At 40.6% G+C, this 15,687-nt stretch overlaps 1 long non-coding RNA gene across 1 annotated transcript in view; it reads right to left on the minus strand.

Moving 5' to 3' along the window:
- The window catches only part of LOC309795326, a 41,718-nt gene that overhangs the window by 8,551 nt on the left and 17,480 nt on the right, over positions 1–15,687 (minus strand). The window lies entirely within an intron of this gene.

Consider the following 15,687-nt stretch of genomic DNA (forward strand, 5'->3'; position numbering starts at 1 on the left):
GGCAAACTGGGATGGCTGATCAACCTATTCATGGCAGAGTTATGCTTCAAAATCATTCAAAGTTGTTATCAAAGCCTATGCTCTCTACCTCTTCACATTTCTTTCCTTTCCAAAATTCACTATTGTATTATCAAAAAATGGACCAGATCTTGATTTCTAATACCATTCTCCTACAAAATGAACCATGGCTCCTTGGAGAAATGTCTGATTCTAAGGCTGGAGCAGACAATATACAAGATAGCCTGGAGCATCTTGTAGTACTAGAAAGCAAGGAAGTGCTCAGAAAACAAAAATGATGGGCACATATCAAAGAGACACAGGAATCAACTGAAAGAGTTCCCAATGGCCAAATCTGGAACAGTTTGAGCAACAAAATAAATAACAAAGTATTTTATTATAACCCAAAGTATAAAATAAATATTAATGGATTCATACTGATATAAATAAATGATTGAATGAATAAATAAGAAGAGACGGGGGTGCGGGTTCGATCCCTGGTTGGGGAACTAAGATCCTACATGGTGTGTGGTGCAGCCAAAAGAAAAAAAAGAAGAAGAGACAAATCTTCTTTACAGAAGAATTCATGATGATACTTCCCCCTCCAAGAAGTGAAACTTAATTTTCCACCCCATTACTCCCTTGAGAGTAGGTTGGCCATAGTGACTGTCTTCCAAAAAGTAGAGTATGGAAAAGGAGGAAAAGAGGAAAAAGTAACTTTGCAGTAGAGAAACCTGACCACCTTGGCAACGTTAACAACAACATGATGAGTCATGCTGATAGTATGTAACCTTGATATGATGTAATAAGAATGGCACTACACCTCCGTGGTCTTCTTCCCCAAAACCCTTGTCTAACCATGAGAAAAATATTGAAGAAATCCAAATTGAGGCACATTCTACAAAAAAACCTGACTAGCACTTCTAAAACTGTCAAGGCCACCAAAGACAAGAAAAGTCTGAGAAACTGTCACAGAGCAGAGGAGGCTAGGGAGACATATGAACTAAACATAATGTCATATCCTAGGTGGGATCCCAGAACAAAGAAAAGGACATTAGAGGAAAAAATTGGTGAAATTTGAATGAAGTATTAAGCTTAGTTAATAATAATGTACCAATGTTTATTTCTAACTTGTGACAAATGTACATAGTGAAATGAGATGTTAACAGTAGAGGATACTGATACCAAGCAGGGCCCTGTGGGGCTCCTGGGCACAAAGCCTTTCTGTGTCCCCCATTTCTTTGATTATGGGAAACAGCCTTCATTCAGCCCCCATGACTTTCCCTGAATTCCAATGGGCAGATCCAAGCAGTTGTTAATTAGGGAAGGGAGGGGATGCCAGACCAGGGAGAAACAAACAGTCAAGAGCAGCCTTGGGGCAAGGTCCTGTTTCCCCATCAACGGATACACACAACAATATCTTTGAGCTATTTTGCAGATACTGAAACCCCCTCCAGGTGGGAAAAGTTAACAATTAACAATGGTATGCTGCCCACAAGCATGTAGACCCCCGACCAGCTGGTCCTGAAGGTTGATGCTGTTGACTCCTACTTACCTCACCACCAACAATCAGAAGAATGTCCATGAGCTGATCATGTCCTCTTTGAACAATTACTACAAAACTTCTCACTATCTTCTCCAAGTGGGGACACATAGTTTTTCGAGGCAGAAGCCTGCTGTGTCCCCATTTGCCTGGCAAAGTAATAAAGCTATCAGTTTCTACTTCACCCAAAACTCCATCTCCGAGATTTGATTCAGCACCGGTGTACAGAGAAGTTGAGCTTTCAGCATCAATACCGGGTGAGGTGTATACAGGAGTTTCTGTACTATCTGTGCAACTCTTCTGGAAATCTAAAACTATTAAAATTTTTAAAATTATCTTTAAAATAATAGACCAGTTCATATTCTAAAGGAAAGCCTCACTATGAAGAAAGATATGGCTTCATCCATTTCAAAAACTCAACATAAAAAAATACACTTTAGAAAAGATGGATTTTACGTATTTTATACATTTTCTATATAAAGTAACAAGCAGTCTAGTGTCATCTGTCTGGACAACTTTTCCCAGTATAATTGCAAGTTAGTTGTACTGCTGCCAAAATATTGGCTCCCTGTACCCCGATGCCAAAATGAGATACGGAGACAGAGTTTTGGAGAAGAAAGAAAGGGTGGCTCTAATCTTTGCCAGGCAAAGAGGGGAACACAGCAGGCTAGTGCCTCAAGAACTGTGCCCACTCCCTGGGGAATAGGGAGAGGTCTTATAGGCGGGTCTTATAGTGGTCAGGGGTATGCAATAAGGATCAAGGCAGTAACAGTCTGGCATTCTTTCTTCTGCAGAGTTTCAAAACGGTGGGGCTGCTGACAACATTACAGTGTGTGCAGAGTCTCAGGTGGAGCTTCTCTGGTCCCTTTAATCTTGCCTCAGGTTGTTTCCTGGCTGCTCCTCCCTTGATTAGCAACTGTTCTTGAATCTGCCCTTTGGAACTCAGGGAAGGTCATGGAGGCTGGAGTCTTGCCTACAAGAAATGGGAGATTAAAAAAGCCTCCGTGCCTGGGAACCCCACAGGGCCCTGCTCAGCATCAGTACCATAAGATTTGATTGACCTACTTAGAATTTTGGTTCTTCTAATCATTCATTAAACTTACAAACTAAATTAATGCTTGCTCTTACATGTCTTGGCAGAACAAATTAATACTATCTGAACAAATTAATAACCTTGGCTCCTAACTCCTGTGATTTTGGCAGGTTATACTTTCAGTTTCTAAAGCCCATACACAGAGGAGTCCTGAGGTAGGGATCTGCTCTCCTACCTATACACATACGGAGTTATTCTTTTTTTTTTTTTTTTAACATCTTTATTGGAGTAAAATTGCTTTACAATGGTGTGTTAATTTCTGCTTTATAACAAAGTGAATCAGCTATACATATACATATATCCCCATATCTCTTCCCTCTTGTGTCTCCCTCCCACCCTCCCTATCCCACCCCTCTAGGTGGTCACAAAGCACCGAGCTGATCTCCCTGTGCTATGTGGCTGCTTCCCACTAGCTATCTATTTTACATTTGGTAGTGTATATATGTCCATGCCACTCTCTCTCACGGAGTTATTCTTAATGAGTGTTAGAAGAATACCCTAGAGGAAGAGCAGACCTCATCATACATTCTTGTCAAAGCCATGAGAAGCTGGCCCAGTGCCCTAGTAAGAGATTTAGATGGAAACATGAAACACAAATCCTCACAGTATGGAAGCAACTCATTCACTCAACAACACTTTTCTTAACACCTGAGCTAAGAATACAGAAATGACCGACACTGAAGGGTTTCCATTCTACCTTCAGGGGCAAAATAGCAAAATGTTAAACAGGAGGTATAGAGATGTTAAACAGATGAAATTGAGTTTTTGAAATATGCAATTGGGTATTCAACTAGCACATCAGAAGCAGTGAGTAGTAGGAGTAAATACAGATTTCATGAATAAACACTGGTCACATGTCTCCCATTGATTGCCTCTTCTGAGCCCAGCAAAATTTGCAGAAACGATTAGGACACAGTCCATGCCCTCAAGGCACTTGCTCTCTGGTAACTGGGATAAAGGAATTATACCATTAGTTACAAGCACAAGTAGAAGTTAATATGTCCCCCAAGAAAAGTACAAAGTGCTCCTGGAGGTCAAAGAGGAAGACATTAAATCTAGTTACAAATAGGGAAGTAGATAGCATTTTGAGATAGGCTTAAATTGTGGTACAAACTAGACAGGTTTGAATGGGGGTATTACAGGCAAATATACAACCTCAGCAAAATCACTCAAGCTTTCCGCTTTACCTAGGGTATATGTGAGTCTTGGGAAATGTGGCTTTATAAAGGAACCAAGAGAGATGCTAAGTCTAGAGGGAAGAGTAGGACAAGAAGCATATTCATGTGCTCTTAACAAATCTCCCCTCAGAATGCTTATCAGGTGTAAGGGGGAAAATCACAACTGTACTGTGGAGAAGTCATATAACACTTTAATCAAATGATCAACATTAACATGCCCAAAGAGGAGCAGATAGATATCATGTGACTCCAGATGCCATACTCCAAGAAGGACACAACATTTCTTTTGTAGTTTTCTAGTCAGACATCTAATTTCCTCATGAAATCTGAATCTAATCTTGAAGAAACATCACACAAATCCAAACTGAGTAATATAATATAAAATAACTGGTCCATGTTCTTCAAATATGTCAATGTCATAAAAGACAAAGAACGGTGAGGAATTCTTCCAGGTTAAAGGAAACTAAAGAGACAACATGACTAAATACAGTACATGATCTTAGACTGGATCCTGAACTGGAGGGGGGAGATGCTAGAAAAGGACAATGCTGGGACAATGGACAATTGAACTACATACTGTACATTGTTTAAAGTATTATATCTATGTTAAATTTCCTGAATTTAATAACTCTACTGTAAGAACATAAGAGAACATCCATGTTTTTAGGAAAAATGCACTGAAGATTAAGGGAGTAAATGGGGATGATGTATGCCACCTACCCACAAATGATTCAGAAAAAAATATGTACATATATACAGAAAGAAAGAAAGTGAGTAATAAAACAAATGTAGCAAAATGTTAAAAATCCATGACTACAAGTAAAGGATATAGGGTCAGGGGAGTTCTTGGCATCATTCTTGTGATTTTTATGTAGTTTGAAATTATTTCAAAATAAAAACTCTTTTAAAAACCCTATAGGGCTTCCCTGGTGGGGCAGTGGTTGAGAGTACACCTGCCGATGCAGGGGACACGGGTTCATGCCCCAGTCTGGGAAGATCCCACATGCCGCGGAGCGGCTGGGCCCGTGAGCCATGGCCGCTGAGCCTGCACGTCCGGAGCCTGTGCTCCGCAAAGGGAGAGGCCACAACAGTGAGAGGTCCGCGTACCACACACACACACACACAAACAACCTATAAAACATTAAAGTCAAAATTATTTTCATGCATAAAAGTTTCATAACCAATTTCTTTTAAGATATAAGGTTTTTACAAAAGTATAAATTACTATATATAGTACTTGAAACTTTAGGATCTTCTATTTCTCTTAATATTGTCTTATTTAAACATTTCCATGTATCAACTTGGTTACACGTCAATCATTTTTAGTAACTATATATTCACTATGATATAATCATTCTTCTATTGAACATTTCTGTTATCTCCAATTTTCTCAATTACAGTATCACTGCTATGAACATAGCTATAAAAATTATTTCCTTTGGGAATATTTCCTAGGGATTTTAGAATAATTCTGTAGAGCAAGATCAAAAAGAAGATATACCATTTTAGATGTCAAACTTATATGGACTGAGATCCACTCATACCAGAGGACATTTTCCATACTTTTGAATATGGAGGCAGTTCTGAAAATTACTCATCAACACACTGGTACCATTGCCAGACAACAGCTCTCTCTCTCACACACACCATTCACCAAGCCTGAAGAGCAAACAAAAAGAGAAAGAAAAGGATGCTCAAGGAGCCAAGTTGACAGACTATCGCTGTGTTGATTTACCACCAACTCGGCTGGAAAGCTTTTCTAGTTAACACAAAGCACAGCAGACCAAACTTGTCCATGCTCAGATGCACTGGTTTTAGTCAATATGTCTTATTCTTACAAAACTTCCAAAATTTTAATATAGAAACTGCTTAGTTAAAAAAAAAACAAAAAAAACACATGTACTTTGACTCTAAATGTGTCTGGGGAGCTTGAGCATCAAACAACTGAAGAATAATCTTGTATGTAATGATAATTATTATGTCAGGCTAAAGACCAACTTCAGCGATGATTGTAAACAAGGAACACCAATTAGCAATTTCATCAGTTAGGATCTGGTCTGTAAAAGGATAAGAAGAAGAGCATGGGACTTTGTGAAAACCCTATTTCTGTCTTTAAGGAAGTATGCACACACATACACACTAAGGTGTATCTTTGCTGAGAAATACAAAATGTATGGATACATATAAAATGTAAGTACTTGATTCTTACTAATACACACTAATGAACAAGGGTAAAGTTTTCAAAGAGTTGCCTAGCACAAGGGAATGTTCAGGCGTGATGGAAATGATCTACATCACAGGATCTAAATGATCTATATGGCTTTGAAATTGGTTACATGGGTACATGCATTTGATGAAGTTCTCAGACTATTAACTTAAGACCTGTAAATTACTCCCTGTAACATATGTCTCAAAAATGCAATAGAGGGACTTCCCTGGTGGCGCAGTGGTTAAGAATCCGCCTGCCAATGCAGAAAACACGGATTCGAGCCCTAGTCTGGGAAGATCCCACATGCCGCGGAGCAACAAAGCCTGTGAGCCACAACTACTGAGCCTGCGCTCTAGAGCCCACGAGCCACAAATACTGAGCCCACGCACCACAACTACTGAAGCCCATGCACCTAGAGCCCGTGCTCCACAGCAAGAGAAGCCACCACCATGAGAAGCCTGCGCACCGCAACAAAGAGTAGCCCCCGCTCGCCACAACTAGAGAAAGCCCACGCGCAGCAACGAAGACCCAACGCAGCCATAAATAAATAAATAAATAAATAATTTTTAAATGCAATAGAAAGCACACCAAATCAGCAGACCCGCTCTGTCACTAACTAGTTCTATGTGCTTAAGCAAGTCATATAACCTCAGCTTCCTTATCTGAAAAACAAAGGGATTGTGTTTAACCATCTCTCTAACACAATCCCTAAACTCTTTAACAGCTTTAAGAGTCTAACTGACAATTTTTAAAGTTGCAACAAACTTATGGAAATTAATAACCTGACTTAGGACTTTGACAATTTTAACTTTACAAGTTTCAAGTACATTAACACATGAATACATTATCAACATAAACAGAAGTTATGGCCCTTTTCTCATAATCCTAGAGGGGACTTGTCCTGCCAGCTTTCAGTGTGTTCTTCTAGGTTTTTTCATTGCTCTTGCTGCAGAGGCAGTATGGCTCTCTGGCTAAGCATGGAGACTGTGGACTCGTGCTGCCAGGTCCACAGCCCAGCAGCACCACTAGCCAGGGTAGACCATGTTGAAGTCATCCAAAATCCCTGTGCTTCAGTTTCCCCACCTAAAAAGAGTGGCAAAAATGGCAACCATTCATGAGGTTATTGTGAGAATAACACATGATACACATAAAACCCTTAGAACAGAGCCTGGCACCCAGGAATTGTCACTTATTACTGATAAACTCTTCAGTCTTTCATAATAAAATATCTACGTTTGCTTCTTTCAATGCAGTTGAAGAATAAGTAATTGAAACACTTATTGTAACTCAAAGTCACTCAAAACACTACATTAAATACAAAGGCACTCAGGGAAATAGGTCTCTTGGAATATTTAATCATTGGTATTGAGCCAAAAAATGTCTTCAGTATCATTCAGTACACCTTGTAGATGGAAACCAGGCCCATCAAAGTACTGTTACTGACATTTCAGCTTTTTATTTAATATGAAAAGCATTAAATGGGTGAGGGTAGGATGAAAAATGAAACTCAATAGAGCCACATCCAGTCTTGTCTCTGTAGGTCTGCCCCATCACTGAAAATCACTAAGCAGTCATGATACCTAAGGACCCAAGGATAGCCTAAAATGCTGCAACACACAGCCTGATGAATGAGCTTTGTATCTAGGCTTAGGGGAGGCGGATACAATGTGCTTACTCTATTATTCACACTGCATTTACTCTGTCAAATGTTTTCATTTCCTAATGCAGAATCCTTTAGTGAAGAAAAAAAGCCTGCCTGGTTGGATTTGAATTTATTATTTCAGCGACACAGAAAGACATGGAGACTAAACTTTCAACTGACACGAGGTAGAATAAAGTACCACGTTTTCTTCCAATCAATTTTTCACCTTTACACACAGTGATAAGCGCCTGTGCCAAAGGTTCTTGATTCTATCTACGTGAAAGGGCTCTAACTGATAATCATTTAGTCCACAAGTCAACAGCCTTAAATATCAAAAATGTGAGGACCTGAGTGTGGATTTGCATAGTTCCGGGCTCTGTGGAACTATCTGCTTCCTGTAACAACCCACCCTGCAGAGAGTGCACCCATGCAATGCCCTGCTAGAGATGAGAGAGATCAAGAAGGTGGGGAGAAAGGTCTGGACTTGCCCTTTAACCAGACCCAAGCATGTTTCCCTGGCCTTCTTGGCTGAACACCATATCACCATGTTTCCAAGAACAACGGCTAACCTCAGGTAGCAGAGTGAACTATGGCCCTTGTGGTGTGATTTAAAGATCCCTCTGCCCCAAATTTCCTCTCACTCTCTTTGAAACTGCCTGATACCCTGTATTTGAGACTTACTCCTTTAGTTTAACGTGCATTGTCTTAGAATGCCAATGTCCTTGGGACAGTTTTTTTTTTAATTTTTTATTGAAGTATAGTTGAATTACAATGCTGTGTTAATTACTGCTATACAGCAAAGTGACTCAGTTTTACGTAAATATACATTTTTTTCATATTCTTTTCCATTATGGCTTATCACAGGGTATTGAATATAGTTCCCTGTGCTATACAGTAGAACCTTGTTGTTTATCCATTCTATATATACCAGTTTGTATCTGCTAATCCCAAACTCCCAATCCAACCCTCTCCCATGTGCCTCCCCCTTGGCAACCACCAGTCTATTCTCAATGTGGGACAGTTTGTTAATGCATTAAGTCATCAATCAGTCATTCCTACTATGGCATGTGTTCATTTCATCCATTCCTTTCTTTCTACCAACTGGCTGAAATCACCAAATCTAGAGGATGAGAGGTATTGCGTTACACTTTATTGTTCACGTTCTATTTTATCTTTTGACTCGGAGAAGAACTTAAAAGGGAGGGAAGGGTGATTTTGGAGGATGGGGCACAGCCACAGAAGGAAGGGGCAGCTGGAGGACAGCAGGAGAACCCTGATGCCCCAGGGTGATGAGAGGAACCCAGCAAGTGAGCTCAAACTCAAAAAGCCCCAATATTTCCCAACTTTGGGACAAGCCTACTTCAGGGAATACTACTTCAGATCTGGGCAATGACCTAGAATTGCATAAACTCTGCTTATCTTTCAAATTAGTTCCACTGGGCTTAATGAGGGCACAATTTTTCTGTGCATAAACTGAATTTTAAATGACCCAATAACCACATGAAGAAAGCATAAGTAAAAATTCTAAATGTACACACATCCCATCATGTACATAACTATAATTTCACTGAGAAATGGAATTCGGAAGTTGCAAGTGACACAGAGTAAATAACTTCATCTGTACATTTCTCCCTCTTCACTGAGGCAAAGTGAAGGCTGTGGCAGTCTTCTGTATGATGACGGTGGGTGGGGAAGATGATCTTCCCACATTGGTCTGACCTTCTGTGCTACAATTCATACAGCCATGACCACATCCATATTTGGAACAGAATAAGGACAGGTCCTGCCCAGCTGCTATTCTCCTGAGGATGGAATTACTGTCCATCTCTCTTCAAACTTGGGCTAAGCAAATGTGTGAGCCAGCAGCTATGAATTTGCTTCAAATAAACTATTGTTTCTCAAATCTGCCTGGATTGTAAAAATTATCCAGGGTGCTTGTTTAAACCAAGCAGTTCCTCAGAATTCCGATTCAATAGGTCTGGAAAGGATCCAGAAAATTGTGTTTTTCACCAGCACTTCAGATGATTTTTATAATCAGGCAAGTTTTATAAATACTAAGATAAGAAATACACAATTTCAGAAAGAAAACTAGGAAAAGGGAGAGGCCAGAGGGAGTTGTTTCTCCACTGAGCTTGGGAATACATGCTGCTGTCCCTTTTGGAGGATAAGGTAGATTATTACTTTAGGCCTTATCCACTGCCTATCTTGAGCTGAGAACTTTTCATGATGTAAACAGTACACAGGAATCCAAGATAAAGAGGGAATTCAACTCTTACGTGTAAAGGCCTATTAATACCCACAAACTCAATATATACAATGAAACATACAATGAAAACCTAGTGTTATGCAACTATTCTTCCACGTACTGGTGGTAAAATCATAGCTCCACTGCCACCACCAAAAAAAAAAAAAAAAAAAAACAAAGATGCATCTCAATACCATAATGGTGCAGCCAGAGTTCTATATAACAGACTACAGCTGGCTAATACAGCAAGTTAGAATGTGGGTACTACTAGAGATAGTTTGAAGTACAACCCTCAAATGGAACACAGTTTTTCACAAGAATTCCTCTACCACAGAACTGCAATAGGAACCCCATTTGGCAGCTTCACAAACACATGGCCTAGGCCTAGAAGAGAACACAAGAGGATAAAAATAGTAATTATATGGAGTGGGAGAATTATAAGTGAAATCTTTCTATATTTATTTCCCTCATTGTTATTTTAACGTAGATATGATAAGAAATTAACAATTGTTGATGCGTTACTATTTATATTCTCTAATCACTATGAACAAATCACTATTTTGTCAAAAAGCAAATTTAAATATTCCTTAATGACAACTGAGTACTAACTGCTTCTATTGATGGAGATATTATACTTTACCAACATATTTCTTTGTCAAAAACTTCATTTTCAGACATAGAAATAACATGAGGCATTGAGAGTCACATCCCAATTTCAGGCAAAGTATTTAATATAGTATGAAAACAGAATTAAATGTTTATTAAAATAGCACTAGGCATTGGGCTTCCCTGGTGACGCGGTGGTTGAGAGTCCGCCTGCCGATGCAGGGGACACGGGTTCGTGCCCCGGTCCAGGAGGATCCCACATGCCACGGAGTGGCTGGGCCCGTGAGCCGTGCTCGTTGGGCCTGCGCGTCCGGAGCCTGTGCTCCGCAATGGCAGAGGCCACAACAGTGAGAGGCCCACATACCGGGAGAGGCCGCAACAGTGAGAGGCCCATATACTGCAAAAAAAAAAAAAAAAAAATAGCACTAGGCATTCTGAAAAACATAAAATATGCAACAGAAGTCTCTGAGGCAGAGGGAAGGAAGAGGTTAAATCTGAGCGGGTGAAGATGCAAGAGAGAGGAGTGGGCAGGACCTGCTATGTGGGAATTTACTGGTGCCAGTGGCCAGAGTCTTTGCTGCCATCTTCACTACCTCAGCCTAGGGGGCCTGGGCCTCCAGAAAGTGCACTGTGGTTAGTCCCAGGCACCTTCTCCCAGGGACAGCAGAGCTCTCTGGCAGAATGTACAAATGGACCCACCCCAACCCCCACACCCCCCCACACACACCACACACACACACACCCACCACCACCCCCCCCGCCCACTGCCCTGATCTGGGCCTCATGATCCTTTCACATTTTGATAGAGAGAGAAGGAAAGTAGTGACTAAAGACGGGGCAGGGAGAATTATCACAAAGAGGATCCCAGGCTTCTGAAAAAATAGTCTGGAGGCTGAGAATGGGTGGAAACAACTGTTATCAGAGGGAGGGGCTAGAGACCAGCCCTGTGTCAGTGGGGAGAATCATGACCAAGAGAGGGAAATGGCAGAGAAAGGAAAAGATATAGACCCCAAAGAAAAACTGTGACGACTTGCAGCCTTGCTGCTCTGCAGACAGAGAGACAGATGCTGCTGCCTGAGGGTTCTCAGTGAGGCTGTTCTCAGCCTGGCTGAGCTCACACTATCCTGTCTGGCATGTCTCATGAGGATTTTCTTGTATGACCACAGCTGACTATCAAAGGATCTTAGCTTCCAGAGCATTTGTTAATGGTGATATAACTGTCCAAAAGAAAGGCAGGTGCTCGAGTCCAGGCCAATGGGAAAAACTGAACTTACACATCTCTTTCAAAGTTTAAAAATATAACATTTGAAATTTGTACTGAAATCCAAGATGACTTTTTTTTTAACTTAATTTTCCAAGGAATGGCAGGGATCCTAGATGACAACTTTTCTCATTAATATTTTCACTAAAAGAATTAAGTTGGAAACAATTAGGAATTTCTATTTTTATACTTTGGTTTGAGGTTTGATGTTCACCTTATTTTGAGGATAATTATTGGGTTTTACCTTTACACCTAATGAAAAGAAAAGAACAAGATTTATTTTAAATCTAGAATCTACTCTTACCCAAGAGTCAGTCAGATTTGTCCAAACCCTCAACCAAAATACATCCTTCAAGTCTTAAATGACAGGCTCTTGACATTTTGGGGTAAGGTTATCCCTGATATCACACCTTAGCCCAAATACCACCTCCCCTGGCTGTATTCCCCTAGAGTTGCCTTAGTATGGTAGGCAGTAGTTTTAGAAATGGAGGCATTGTAGAAGAATTCTAGAAACTAGAAAATCTAGATAAGTGGTTAATATTTGAGGAGATAAGCAGAATCTAAGTCCATAAACTTGAAGATGTAGAATGCTTTCATGTTGTTACACATTATAAAAAAACAGCTCTCATATACTGAATGCTTACGTTGTGCTAAGCCTAACTCTGTAAGTATTCTAAGTGCTTCATCCCCCGATTCCCATAACCACCTGTAAACTTCACAGTGTCACCCCATCTTACACTTAAGGAAACAAAGGCCTAGAGAGACCAGATCAAGGCCCAAGGCCACAGAGCTAGTAAGTGGCAGAGTCAGGATTTGAATCCCCTTGACACCAGAGCCTACTTGCTCAGCAACGAACCCTGCCCCATCAGTGTGAAACACTAGACACTCCAGGATTGTCTCTTCCAGGACGCTTCCCAGCCAGCATTTGCACCCCAACTCTTCTGCTCTGAATTGCATCCCGCACTTTGTGTTTTCAAAACCCTTTATCAGTTGTGTCCCAATAGGGAGTGAACATTCCTTGAAGACAAGGTCCATGGCTTATTATCTTTATAGCCCCAGCACCTACCAGGGAGACTGAAAGAGAGTAAGTGCTTACAGGATGTTGAAATAAGAGGTATCTAGGGAAGATGCCAGAATTAAACATTTATTATTCTCAGGTAAAATCTAATATTTATTCTTTCATTTTACAATAATTGGCATTACTACAATTATTCTTTTTTATAATATAATATTGATAGTTTATATACAGGTATACCTCATTTCACTGTGTTTCATTTTATTCTACTTTGCAGATACCACGCTTTTCACAAATTGAAGATCTTTGGCAAACCTGCATTGTCGGATGATGGTTGCATTTTTTAGTGATAAAGTTTTGTTTTTCTTTTTTTGGCTGCATTGGGTCTTCATTGCTGTGCGTGGGCTTTCTCTAGTTGCAGCGAGCGGGGGCTACTTTTCGTTGCGGTGCGCAGGCTCCAGGTGCACGGGCTTCAGTAGTTGCAGCACACAGGCTTCAGTAGTTGCAGCGCATGGGCTCAGTAGTTGTGGCTCATGGGCTCTAGAGCACAGGCTCGGTAGCTGTGGCGCACGGGCTTAGTTGCTCCGCAGCATGTGGGATCTTCCCGGACCAGGGATTGAACCCATGTCCCCTGCTTTGGCAGGTGGATTCTTAACCACTGTGCCACCAGGGAAGTCCCAGCAGTAAAGTATTTTTTAATTAAGGTGTGTACATTGTTTTTTTAGACATAATACTATTGCACACTTAATAGACTATAGCGTAAACATAACTTCTGTATATATACTGCAAAAGGAAAAAATTCGTGTAACTGGCTTTACTGAGATATTTACTTTATTGTGGTGGTCTGGAACTGAACCTGAAATATCTCTGAGGTATGCCTGTAGATGAGTTGATTCTATTTTCAAGTAATTCTGCTAGAGCTTTACAGCTGAGGTAGGCAGCTGTAATATTTAAGGCATCAACAGTGTCCAAATGAAAGAATAAAAGAGAAGGATACATTGTATATTAAATAAAGTGGAACCAAATGCTAATTGTTGACTAAGGATGAAGGCCAAGATGTTACCGCCCACAGTGAATATTTTGAGAGCTCCCATTTTCATAGTCAGTGCTCCCCTTCCCCAACAGGAACACACTGTAATATGCTTGCACACATCCCCCTGAAGGGAAGAGTCCCTGTCACCTCCTCTCTTCCACATTCCCTGTTACACTGGGATTTCTCTTTCTGAAAGTACTCTTAGCCCTTAATTTCAGGAAGTTCCTAGCAAAACAGTCATAACATATAGAAAATATGTGCTGGTGGAGACTCACTAGGAACACAAAGAAGTTAGGAGCCTGGCTCCTGAGCAAGAGAGTAGGATAGCACAATGATAAATCTTGGCTCTACTGGCTGTTGATCTTGAACAAGTGACTTAACTTTTCTAGGTCTCAGTTTCCTCCTACATAAAATGGAGGTGAAACTCCTCCTACTTCATAAGGCTTTTGGGAGAACTGGTGAGATAATGTAGGTAAAACACTTCCCGCGTTAGCTGGCACGTGGTAAGGACTCCGTAGGTGTCAGCTATTGTAGCCTATGGGGGTTGCTGAGTGATAGCAGCCATGTCCCACAAGAGAACTGGCCTGTGGGCCGACTTTGGCACAGGTGCCAGCACTGGGGAATCTTGATCCTCAGTTGAGCCCTGCAATAACATGTCAGGGGGGTCCACGTAGTACAGACCGCCTGGGTGCAAGTGATCAGTTTTTAGCTGTGTGACTTGGGACAGTTGCTTAACCTCACTGTAGCTCAGTTTGCTCATGTGTAAAGTAGTGATAATAATAGTACCTGACCCATACATTATTGTGAGGATTAAGTGAATATGTGTGTGTGTGTGTGTGTGTATGAATTTATACACAAACATATATGAACAGGTCTGGCACATAACTGTATAAATTAGCTTCAGCCTTCACTTGCTACCCAACACCTCTGTGTTGAAGTAGACAGATAAATGACATTCTATGTGGTCACTGAGGGAAATTTAAAACATCTTGTTATATTTTTCAAATAATCTGAGAAATACTTTGCTCTTTATATGTCTTTTGGAAGAAGTTGGAGACCAGCATATTGATAAGTCCCTTTCTGGTTTTAAAATATTTATTATTAAACTGAAAAAACCTTGAGCAGTATGTAACAATGCACAAGAATTCATAGTCTTCCTATAAAAGTCTGATTCTCCTGCCCCTAAGTGTTTCAGAGACAGTGAAAGGGAAAGATCTAGCTTAGGAGAACTGTTTTGTCAAGTAAAAATGGTCTCAAAAGTGTTTACAATTCTCATTTGATTATTCTCACTGCTGAAAAACAGTGGAAATGATTATGAGGACTTTAAATAAAACTTTCATTTTATGCAAAGGAAATGGTACAAGCTACACACTAAATTGTTCTCTAGTTTCTGAATTAAGTCAAGTAAAGTAAGGAAGCATCCAAGATAAGGCTGAAACACACCCTTCCCACTGGTGATCTGCCATCCCCGATAAAAAACTATAATTGAAGCCAATCCTGGGCAAAGAAAGGTCCTGGCAAAATGCTCCATGTCTTTCTACAAATATTCACAGCAGGGTTGTACCAAGACATTTCTGCACTGTAGTGCTTTCTTGGTCACTAAGTATTTCTCTCTCTCTCTCTCTCTTTCTCTCCCCCTTTGTCTCTCTGTCTATGTCTCTCACTCTCTGTGTCTCTCTGTCTCTATCTCTCTCCCTCTCCAACACACTCAGTGTCAGTCACAGTGATGGTTTGGAGTGAAGATAAGAAAGAGAAGACTGAACAGCTTTTCATACAGTTGACATGCAGAGGCCTGCTGTAAGTACCTAGATACCCAGCAGTAACCAGTTCTCCTCACCATCCCTCCCTGGCCAGTTTCCAGACAT

This window comes from Mesoplodon mirus (genome assembly GCF_964341445.2).
Source record: "Mesoplodon mirus genome assembly, chromosome: 2".
NCBI classification, from domain to species: Eukaryota; Metazoa; Chordata; class Mammalia; order Artiodactyla; family Ziphiidae; genus Mesoplodon; species Mesoplodon mirus.